General features: G+C 40.3%; 1 long non-coding RNA gene across 1 annotated transcript in view; it reads left to right on the top strand.

Moving 5' to 3' along the window:
- LOC108775946 (uncharacterized) overlaps positions 1-12,268 on the top strand; it is a 158,672-nt gene that overhangs the window by 89,547 nt on the left and 56,857 nt on the right. Inside the window, exon 2 of the long non-coding RNA XR_001940774.1 lies at positions 9,437-9,596. This is a non-coding gene — a long non-coding RNA (uncharacterized LOC108775946). The remainder of the gene's footprint in view (positions 1-9,436; positions 9,597-12,268) is intronic.

Raw genomic sequence — 12,268 nt, 5'->3', positions numbered from 1 at the left:
ATAAGAAAATATTATCAATCCAACGACACAAACATCTGTATGAATCGCTGATGAAGGACCAATGAATTTCGAAACGTACAACACTTTATAGTTAGTTTTTCACTTTATTGTTCTCATTTATATTATAAAATTTAAGAACAATATTAAATTCATTTAGCTCAATATAGACCGTTTATTTATTTTAATTATTTTTATTATTTTTATCTATGTGAAGTTGATTTGTTAAAATTAATTCTTATGTAACGCTAATGAATAATTTTTTTATATTTTTTCTCGTTGAGTTAATTATATTAGAACGATTTAGAAAAACAACTTGCACAGAACACACGTTACAAGTCTTGGTATGACCTCTCACATATTACAAGCAAAAAACCGATACCTCGATATAGATTCCATGCCGCAATCATGCTACGAGCTCCGCTTTCGACGCAGAGCCGTTTATGATTCGATTTGCATGTTTGATAAGATCCGCATTGCTAGGATAATGACCGTTAGACCTTAAAAGCAACGCGTGTGACGTTAAAGCGGAAATTACGCTTACGAGCACAGATAATAATCGTTTCCGACAATGCTTACAAACGTCCTCTCTTTCTCTTTTTCTCTCTCTCTCCTTTCAGGTTGCGTAATATCCAAATCCGTCGTGTTTTCAAGCGCACACACTTGAGACAGTTATGTATTTCAAAAAGATTTATATGTTCCGGTTGTAGATATATATTCAATAAAAAAAATACATACGCTTACGGACTTTTATGCCGAAATACGATAATATATCACTCATTTGCTATGACACAATTCAAAAAACAAAATTTTCTAGAAAGTAATTTTGAATATTTTGAATCATTAAAAAATCTGTAATTAGTTTTCAAATGCACATTTTAAGTGTAATAATTGATGAAAGAAGAATAAAAGTTTATTCTTTTAAATATGTTCTTTTTTTCTTTATATTTCGCTGCTCTTTTTTGTAAGCAAAAAATGAAAAATAAGGATACCTAACAATATATTTTCGTACATAAGACGATACACGTTGAAAGAAGAAATAAACATTTGAGCTAGGAAACCGTGATGAATTCGCAAAAGAAATCGTTACTAGTATCTAGGTAAGACGTGTGTCGATATCGCCAACGGCCTCCTCGCAATCGAAGCTGTTTAGCTTTTCCTACTTGACGTCTTGCAGAAAACGCAACCATATTGCATTCGCGGTGTATATCGTGGCATCTTGATAATCGACTCTAGTTGTTCTCTCTGCGTGCTGCTACCCATCCTGCTTACCTACTTACCTATACGCAACAACGGAGATCGTTGATCAGGTCGCGATACGACCGGCAGATAAAGGTGGATGGTCGATAGCTTTTTTTGCGCACACGACGGATTCTTGCATAAAAGGAAGGCCGCGCACGCTATCACGGTAGATCGGCGTTTCGCACGCTAATTACCCATCGTGCCTGGCAAATGGCTTCCGCGGGTTACTCGGGAGCGCGCCCGCTGATAAGGCGCAAATTTTCAGAAATCGACGCGGCAAGATCACGGGACTTCCTTCGTACGATAACTATATGTCTTCAAGATACCGCGGCTTCGTTTCAACAGCAATCACTCTGCTGCTGTTGGTAACGAAAAATTATAATCACTTTTAATCTACCTGATTTGATGGATAGATATGCGTTGATGCATATATAGATATTATACATATTTCTTTATACTATAGTTATAAAGTTTTATATTTCATAGTTTTTGTAGCAATTGATTCCGCGAATTCTTTTCCGATAATAATAAAATATCTATTATGCTTTACAAATGAATTTATTTAGAAATTTTATCGGTTCTCTCCGATAAAATAACTTTAAAAAAATGCAAATTATTACTTAAATGCTCTTGTCCTAATTTACGTATATCGATAGATCGCAATGTAATGCTATGCGCATTCTACAATGTCGAATTAAAATACGATGCTTGTCGAAGAATGAAATGGGAGCGATACTTCACGGTTATCTCTTCGAAAGCGCTTCAAAGACAGACATTAAAATGCACTCGTTATCGAAGTTTAGCATAACGTTTAAAGTTCAGCGTTTGATATTTAAAGAAAGTACCTTGTTACATAAAAGTCCATTATTATGGGAGCTTATCGTAGATAAGTCTCACAGTTACTTCTCTCGAGCGAAAATAGAGGCAAAGACAAAGATATGAAATTTCTACTTATAAAGACTCTAAATTAATCTCTCTTCAAAACAACACAACTCACATTTATAGTCTTTATAGTAAAGAATTCTCATATTGAACGAACTTAATCATATCAAATATATATATATAAGAACCTGATTCTTTTTCGCAGTTTGAAAGGGTTATTTATCAGTAAATCTTTTGAAGAGATTAACCAATATAATAATTTCTTTCTCGTAAATCGACATCTAAATTTTTCATTACTGACGTTAATCCAAAAACTGCCATATATTTTGAATTCTAAACTTAAGATCTACACGCGAAGAGAAAGTACAGGTTATCGAGTCAAATATCGTCTCTGAAGCTCGTCTCGCGGGGAGGATTTCGAGGATTTACGAGTATTTCCTCATACGGTTGACGCGCGCATCATGCAGACAGCAGTCCCGTCGCGAACCAGCCGCCGCGTCGGGCTTCTTTATTAAAGCCCAACCTCGAGGCTCCCCTTGGCCCCACGTGCCCGAGCTTATCCCGGAGAGACCTTCCATCATTTTAAAGCCCGCCGTGATAAAATTAGACGGACAATTTCATCCGAAGACCTCGAATGCCGCGATCGTGCGGGACGCGTAGATAGGTGACGGTTTAATTTCATGCCTAGGGGTGATTCGACGTCCCTCGACGTATACGTGAACACAATAGGCGCCATGTGTCTATTGCGTTAACAGATTGGTCGACAGAAATTTCAAATAACTCTATTACTACGTCCCCAGTCTGTGAAGCGAATTCCGGCAAATTTTTTCGAAGACACTGAATGAATATCGAAAAAGCCGATTAAAAGATATGAAGCGTCCACTACAAGATTATGCAACGATTTAGATGATTACGTTTAAGCTTTAAACTTTTCGTATCACACATATTTCGTTTCCGTAAAACAACATCCCTTATTACAATTGATAATATTGATGAAAATATTGCGATGAATAAAAATGACAAAATTCGTTTATATTTATGGCCGCCTGTCGCCTTAAGTTTTCTTGTCAGAAGTGTAGTAGCGACGGAAGTGACATTTATTGCAGCACAGCGTGTGCAGCTTGAAGGAAACACGGGGGAGGTAAATGAGGGGACGCGTAATCGTGATATAACTTAACATACATGAAGTGCGCACCTCGCGACATTAACGACACCTTTTATCTCCTTATGTGGAGCATAGGACGTCTATAGACCTCTTTTGTCCGAGGCCTATATTCGTTTCTCGAATCAGATAGTTTTTCTGATTTGTGGGTGATTAGTCCACAGAATCCTACCTCAGTTAGATATTAGAGACAAATATCTACTGATATACTACTGATGTATAGGACCTACAGTTTTTAACGCCGAATCCGAACGGCGCTGATGATCATAGATCTTTTGATCACCAGGTGGAGCCATTTTTTGGCTCATTAAACGCGAAAAATCATCGCGTTTGGGCGCACGTGGGATTGAACTCGGGTCTACAAATCGCGAGTCAATCGCACAGAGCGGTGAGCCACTCGACGCCACCACCTCGCGACATAGTGTGGATTTAATGCTACTGCACAGCAATGCGAATAATGACTTTAGTCTCTTTAGCTTACTTGAAAAAATAGAAAATAAGTTCGATAAAGCGCATAAAATTTACGCGTTAAAATTATCCTCCGTATAAAGCTCTGAAAGTTTAAACAACTTACGATGACATTGCATATCGTACAATATGAATAATTACAATTAACTTTTTAAGAACACGTATCTTTAAGATCTCTACAACTTTTCCTTAGATATAAGATTTGTTTACAATTCATTATTTTTCGTTGTATCCTTTGCCTCAAAAGATAACACTGTGTTTCAGCGTCACTATAGCGATGGGTTTCCAGTCCGAAAAGTTAAGTTAAAATTATATGTGTGTGAATTAATAATACATTTCGGTGTAAACACGTGACGCGATAGCATAATCCAAACGATTCAATTATTCGATGATATGTTATACTTCCATAATCTGTACGAATCTATGTAATCTAGGAAACTATCGGACAGCGTTCCGATGAGATCTCGTTTCTTGTCCGGCTCTCGCGCATGAAAGACAACTTAAGAACGAACGAACGAACGAACGGGCAAGCGCGCATACATTCGCGCACGTGGAATAATAATTAGCCATCGCCGGTGCTGATACACGTTCCACGCAAATGACGTGTCAGGTGCAGCTGTTGCGCATCGTTCCGCAATGCGGGCCGATGTTATACCTCTCCTTCTCGCCCCGCGGCTCTCCTCTTCCTCGCTCTCTTTCTCTTCCTCTCTTTGACTCACCCCAAGCTATACCGTCTACTTAACTCCGTTCCACCCTTTGTCTCATGGTTTCATAATGTCTCCCCCGGCAATCTCGGGTCCCAAAGTGCGAACCTACATGCGACGCGCGATCGCGTGCTACTTGTCATTAGACTCTCGACGGACCTGAAGAACGACTACAGCTCTATACCTATATGCTATATAATGTTCCTCACTTCGTCCACTGTATAGTCTCTCTCTTCTATGGATGCACTTCCTGCCTAATTAATAATTATGCTTGCCACTTATACATCAATTTTTCACGATGATATAATGATTAATTTTTTTAGTCTTAGAGTTAAGTAATAAAGAGAATAAATATATAAAATTGTTCGCTATGAATTTTATTTGAATATCATAAATATTATTTGAAAAATAATAAATTGAAGAAATACATCTCCTGTCTTTTATCTCAAAATTATTCTACATTTGTTACAAAGAAAAAAAAACATTGAGATCAAAAATAGCCTTCTTTTACTAAATGTATGTTGAAGAATAATTTCGTATTTGGAACATTAATAGAACGAATCCCACGTCCTGAAAGGAGTCTGCTTTCAAGCAGACACGAGAAATAGCCGCGGTTCATACTCCAATTATGAAGCGGCACTAGTTGGAGCATGTCTCGATCGTGCCGATCCGAAACAGTTAGATCTGATCGGATCTCATGGGTAGCGGACCGACTGCAGGAATCGCCATTTTCGTGGCAGGACTATCGCGGGGGAGGAGATGAAAGAGCAGCCGGCAACGGCATTGCGGCATAAGGTCGTTCATTACCCCGTTGGCCGTAATCGAGAGGAAGACGTGGAGAACGCGCCGGAATAGAAGGAAAGAGGAGGGAAGGAGGAGAGAAAGCGAAATGGAAGCTAACGTGGCTTCCCACGGCGATTCGCGGCGGCCGTCACGAATCGCATGACGACGTGACGGCGACGATGGCGACCGCAGTCGCCGAGGACAATACGTCTCCCTTCCCGAACTCGGTGCCGTTCCCTCGACTTGTTCCTATACAGCCGCATCATCGACGCTGCATCGCCGCGAATATAGCGAGACGGTGAACAGAGAGTGTCGAGGGGGAGAAAGAGAGAAGAGAGGGTGATGTAGTGAGAGGGGAAGGTCTCTGGACGCTTCTAGCCTAGATCAAAACCCGTAATCACGACGTAATAATACCCGATCACGGAAGATATTGCACATTTCCCCGGAATCACTGCTATTCCCAGGGAAGATGCCCCCGTCGGGGTTGTTTGGGAGGTCTTACTGTTCCCCGACATGCAATCCCGAATTCGCTATATCTCTTCCTTCTTCGCCAGCCGATTCTTACACGCCGCTCGACTTTGCCCTGGGTCATATCTCGCCGTACCCCCTCTCCCCTCCCTGTCCTTCGTACCTGCGTGGTTTCGTCCTGTGTTTCCTTTTTTTCTGGCTCGTGGCAAACAATTACGCCTTCGCGAGAGACAGACTAATGCGTTCGCACCGTCAACAATTTCATTTCTCAGATAAAAGGATTTTTCGTAGAAACAGTTGCTTTAGGCTGCAAAAATCCTAACATACATGACCTATTCGATGTAAGTTGAAAATCTATTCTCAAAGAGAGAGAAAGAGAGAGAGAGTCGCACATAAAATTATTAAATTATATATACATAAAACGTAAAATAGATTAATAGAACGTACGTCCAAGCAGCAATACAAGAAAATACAAACAGATTCTCTCTTTAACTTAGTGTTCATCAGTAATAAATATAAAATAAAATATGAAAGTCAAGGAAGAAGCAAAGTGGAAGTCGTGTATACGTCATCGTGCTCTTGTTCATACGTTGAATTATTGGAAGTTTAAACGAGAGATGAGAACATCTCTGCGAGCAATTTACAAATAACATTAACTAGCCGCAAGCAACACATCGACAAAAGCAGAAAGCTGGATCTTAATAAAGTTCGCGATTGCGAGAGATACACAAAGTAATCTAAATATTTAATCTAGATTAAATGGAGAAGACAAGATGAAGAGAGGAATACAGACAGACGGACGGACGGACGGACGAGCAGATGAGATATGGTTGGCAGGGGCAATGCGGGTTTAACATTGTACGCTTTTTTACATAACCGAACGCGGTTCGTCGGCCGGCTTGTGTACCGCGAGTTCCAAAGCCCCTGGAGCCTTTGGGCCCAAGATGGGCCGGTAGCAGCCACGATGGATGTAGGTGGTGGGGCACACGCGGGGAAAGAAGGGAGAAGAGCGGAGAAGAATTGGAAAACAAGGTGGAAGGGTGCCCCGAGCCAGCGCCGTACCATTAATCATTAGGGTAATTCCATAGATGGCTCTTCGTTGTTCAAAGGAGCGAGCGATGCATGCCAAACTTACCTCGAACGACCTGCGAAAAGACGCATTCGTTTCTGCATTTCATATCATCCGTGGCACGTTTTTCATATCGTGGCGAAGTCCGGACTAATTAAAAGGACGGAGTAGTTCGGTAAAAACCCCAAAGGAGAAAAACGCCTCTATAATCATTCAATCTGGCCAATTAAATTTTCCTCTCAATCCGGGAAAAATGCATAGATTAAGTACTTTGCATATCAAGGGGGAGTACTAATTTCTGCAAATAACTCATTACATTTGACACTTATATATATTGCCTACGTAATTACTCTATCTGTATATATCAATACGATCTCTCTCTCTCTCACACCTTGTTACAAAATACACGTGACAAGACTGCCTGTCAAATTAATCTCGAGCCGTGTATTACCCGCGTTCTTTCCACATCTCCCGTATATTTATATCATATTACAGAATATTAATGACACGCCAGCTATCGCTTCGCGTTTATTAAGATGGAATCGATAGTGCGTACCCACGTTAATCGAATAAGAGCCGCAGTTAAAAAGGTAACGGGGAAATGTTAGATTTTTTTACATAGATACTTATTATCTTTCCGAACTATAATTTATGATTAATGAATGTTTATATTCTGAATTAAATACCAGCATCTTTCTTTCGCTTTGCTTCATCACCTGTCTCCTGTAAACTACGAAATCGATCTTAATTTAACCATCATCAAGTGTGTCATTCTCTCGATATGATAAGCGAGAGATGTAATAATTGCAACGGAATGTTCTGTCGTGATTAGACCAGTTCCGAAGCGTTTGTTAAACAACGTCAAATTCCACATCGCAAAATTCCTTGACCAACAATACGATTATCTCTGGCCGCCGATCGTATGAAGCCACTGATTGTCGAACATGAAGTACGAGTTACGATTCGCGGTCCAAAGTGACGGGACAAAAATGAAAGAGAGGACGGAGAGTGCGGCAAAAAAGGGCCAGCTCTTGGACCCGCGGAGACACGGTGGCCACCGAGTCGCCCGAACGATGTCAGCAGTTTAATCAATGCATTTAGCCGAATTCCCGTCTGGCCCAAATAAAAGGCGAGACAGGAGGAGGTTAAACGCAAAAAACGCTGTGCGCGCGACGGGTCTCGTTCGGCCTTCTCTCGGTTTCTTTTCGCCGTGCTGCAAACTTTTGGGACCTCTGCGACAAGCCTCATGGCCCCTCCTTGATGTCCCAAAACTCCCAAAGTCGTTAGGTATTCCGCGACCGTACCCTGCTATCCTCCTCTTCGTCGCCCCTTCGCCGTATCCTCTCGCGGGAGGAAGACTCTTCTTCGAATAACATATACGTCAGCCACGAAGACGACTACGAGACGAAAACCGGTGGCTCCACAAATCTTCGAGTTGGCCTTTTCATTCACTGTTTCTTCTTCTTCCGTCCTCCCGAGATTGTCCGCTGCAGAATACTGTCTCGACACCGCACGACGTTATTTGTTTTATTCTTCGTAATTTCTTCTATTGATTTTTAGTGTTTTCAATGTTAACGAAACTATGAAGATTTAATTTCTTTCTTTTAATTAAATTTCGATATTATTCAGATTTTTTTGGTAAACTCTGCAATTATTTTTCTTTTCATCATTAATAACATTTTATTTAACGCTAAGGATTCCAGAGGAAGTTTATATTTAGCGAGAATCTACTCACGTCTCTCTCATTTTTAAATATTAAATATTTTGCTTATTCAGCGCTAAAATGTAACATAAATATTTTGTGTAAGTTATATCTGAAGCATAACTACACATTTGAGTCATTGATAGTCAACGAGTCAAGCATCCTGTCCGAATCTACTATCTCGTTAAACATCTCCTAACAGTGGACCTAAAGTTGTTTTGTGAAACGTGACAAAGAAACCGACGGAGGTAAAAGAGATGTCAGAAAGCGATCTTCCCTCTTTCCTTCAAACTTACGCGTTTCATATTAAAAACATATATACTCATAAATATCTATTCTATAAGAAACGTACACGTCAACCTTCTTTTTCTTACTTCTTTATCATGACTTATGTATACAGAGATAATATTATATGGAAAGATGAATTTTGCTGTTTAAAAAATTAACTAGTATAGATCTGAAAGTAATTTTGTTGAACCATCAAAATGATTATGTAGAAAACTCAAGCATGATGAATAATGCAAAAAATTTTGACATTCTAGCAACCAAATTGAGTATCTTACATAATCATTTTGATAGTTGATCAATAAAATTGTTTTCCATCTACATATATTTAGCTAAATTTTTAGATTTTTAGCAAAACCATACTTTCTGTAAACTTTATACATTGAAAACAAGATGTAAATGAAAAATACGTAATATATTTACATATTTAGTAAAATTCTCTTAATGCTTTTGATAAATAAGTGATTTCCAATTTTTGCACACGCAGGATAGCCTTGGAGCCAAAAAGACAATTTCAATTCGCGCGTGTAATCTTATTTATGTCAAGTCTTCAATTTAAGGTCGGAACCTGAGTGCGCAGATGCAGGTATATACGGCTGATTTGCGCAATGAGAAACAAAACGCGATATTCTTATTGATTTATCCTTTTCATTATTTCCTTTTTTTTTGTGCAGGCGATGGACGCGTGACGCCGCGGTCTGACCGCAAGCTCGTTACGTCTGTCGGAAGTATAAATCAACCGCAAAGTTATTCCGCTGTGCTGTCGGGAACTCCCCGTAGGGCGCCTCGTTGGAAACTGCTACCACCTTCTTGTCCGCGATATCGTTCGCGCAGGTACGTAAGTCTGTCTCACGTGACCGCGTCATAAGCGATTTATAAAAATCGCGACGACAGGCAGTGCGGAGTTAGCGTGACGACTCTCCGTCAAACCTGTCGCTAATTTTCGACGTGAAAAAAAAAAAAGGCCAATCTCCTCCCGCTCGTTCTGCGTCTATTTTTAGCATTCTCGACTTTTCTCTCTGAGGTACCTTATTTTATTCCAAAAGAGGTGCCTCGTCAAAATGAACGGAGTCATGCAACGCTACTCTCTTTAATGGCAATTAATATGACTTATCGCCACTGCGGCGCCATGGGATTTTGCGGTAATTATAATTTACGGCCACTTAGGGCGCGTATACATTGATAGTTTTAACTGTATTTTCCTTCGATTATCTCTCTCAGCCAGGTCATGTGCATGCACGCACAGCGAGACACAGGCAGCAATAGCGGTGCCCTCATAACACCCTGAGAATCTAATTGTAAGGTTGCCGCGCGCGAGAGCAGGTCGCATTTTCTCGATAACAAAGACGTAAGTAATGATAATGTGGTAACGACCCCGGGACCTGTACAGTTACTCGCAACGGCACGCGGAGAAAAAAATTATTTCCTTACTAATACAATCACAAGAGATAAGACGTGATTGTAACAAGCCCAACATTGTACCGACGTAATACATAATTACCAATCCGGTGAGATCTGATAATCGTTACGCCGGTAATTGGCACTCGGCAAGAATAATATATTTCTCCGATGGTCTTCTCGGCGTTGTTTCTCACGAGAAACGTTCGAGGAGCATCTTACACACAGTTTTCGTTCGTTTGACGGAATTAACTCGTTTTTTTTTATTCCAAGTATAGAGATGTATATATCCGGCTGCGCTAATCCAAACGGATCGACGAGAAAGGCAAGCATACACAGCTGAATGTATTGCGAGCATGCGAAAGGGCGAAAACTTAGAAAAGTCGAGTTCCGAGTAAACCCGGAATCGTAGGATAATCCGAGATGATCGCCTAATAGCTTTAGGAAAGAATCGACTGGGGATGACTACTTTAAATTACCATAAGCCCCGACTCTTCCCAGTTAACGAGCGGAAGAGACGAGACCCCAAAAGTGTTGAAACTAGCCGTCGGAATAAGGGGAACGACAAAAATCGATGATGATACTGTGCACCGATATTATTATGAAAGAGAAGAGTCTAATTCTATGTAATAATATAGGAAAAACAGTAAAAATCAAGAAAAAAGTTCGGTCGATCTACACAAATGATTTATAAACAATATTATCTCCCGGCGATGTTCATCGTCTCGAATTTGCTCGCAGCTAAGCGTTCACGTTAAAAGAAATAATTTGGCGATGTAAATTTATACGTTTATTGCTTTTTATCGGTAATATATAGAAATTGGTAATTTTCTCTTAGCTATAGAAACTCTGTATTCTGTAGTCGAGAGAAAGCGCCGGGGCATCTGATATATCCTATAGGTATCCTCATTTTAATAAATAAGCACGCATTGACAAAGCGATCGTGAGAGATTGGCTTTATTAAATAAATACGTTAATTAATTTATGGATAAAAGGGGAGAGCCCGAATAATTTCTCAGTCTAGTCGCAATCGCGGTGAACGAATATAATGCAGATCGATACACATCGTAAAGCATCGTAGACACGGCAGCGAAACAACATTTCTCAGTCTGCGTCAGTCCAGAGACTCTCCTACGATTGTATCAGCTATCCTTCCGTGTGCTAATAATTATCTCCCGATTTCTTCTCTAATTTAACGGCGCATACGTTACACGCGTAGCGTTCCGGTTACGCACCGCTAAAATCTAAGAGCCGCGCCTCTTTTAATTGGCCCCGAACAAGCGAGTGATTTACAATTGTAGGAAAAGAAAAGAAAGTATCTCGTTTCTTTTACGCTTTTCCCATTGAGATAACAAATAACGAGTGTTTAATATAATATTAGCGCACACGCGTCTTAATTATATACGCGTCTGGCCGCCTCTTTCTCAAGCGCGGCGCGCCAACCATCGCGGAAACGTGCCAGACGAATATTTCATGAAACTCGCCGGCGCACGCAGATGAGATAGTTATCGCAGAATCAAACCAGAAATTCACTACCTCTCCTATAAAAGAGACATCCCTCTTTCCGAGTCCACCGAAAGTCGTAAAATGTCCAGCACCCACGTAGAAACTGGTATCACGTACCGCCATACGTAAGGCCGAACCTTTTGTGCGCTCGCGTGTATGTATTATCACGTGTGCATACAGTCGCTGCCACAAATAGTCCCGGGACTCTTGTGTCTCTCGCGTGTGGCCATTCGAAGCTCCAATCTCGCTTTTAAATCACGGAAATATTGGATAAGTACTTGGCCGAAAACACAGCCTGCCACGAAACGTACCGTGATCTTTACGAACTTCAATTCTTGCGAAATTGGAACAAGGCCATACTAATGCTGCTGCCACTAAATCTCTTTGACAGAAGCCACGGCGGTATTTGTAACCATATAAGAACGAGATATTGCGCTACTGCAGCTCTTACATTTTCCTGTAATCTCATTTATTCCATTGTGTCCTTTCCTGCATGTCTTTGTTATAAATCCTCAGTATTTGAAAAAACGTACCTCTCTCTCTATATACAAATTTATTGACTACCGTTTTTATAAAAAAAAAAAAAAAAAAAAAAAAAAAAA

Source organism: Cyphomyrmex costatus, unplaced genomic scaffold, assembly GCF_001594065.2.
Source record: "Cyphomyrmex costatus isolate MS0001 unplaced genomic scaffold, Ccosl1.0 scaffold330, whole genome shotgun sequence".
Taxonomy (NCBI): Eukaryota; Metazoa; Arthropoda; class Insecta; order Hymenoptera; family Formicidae; genus Cyphomyrmex; species Cyphomyrmex costatus.
This window is presented reverse-complemented; position numbering and strand designations above follow the sequence as displayed.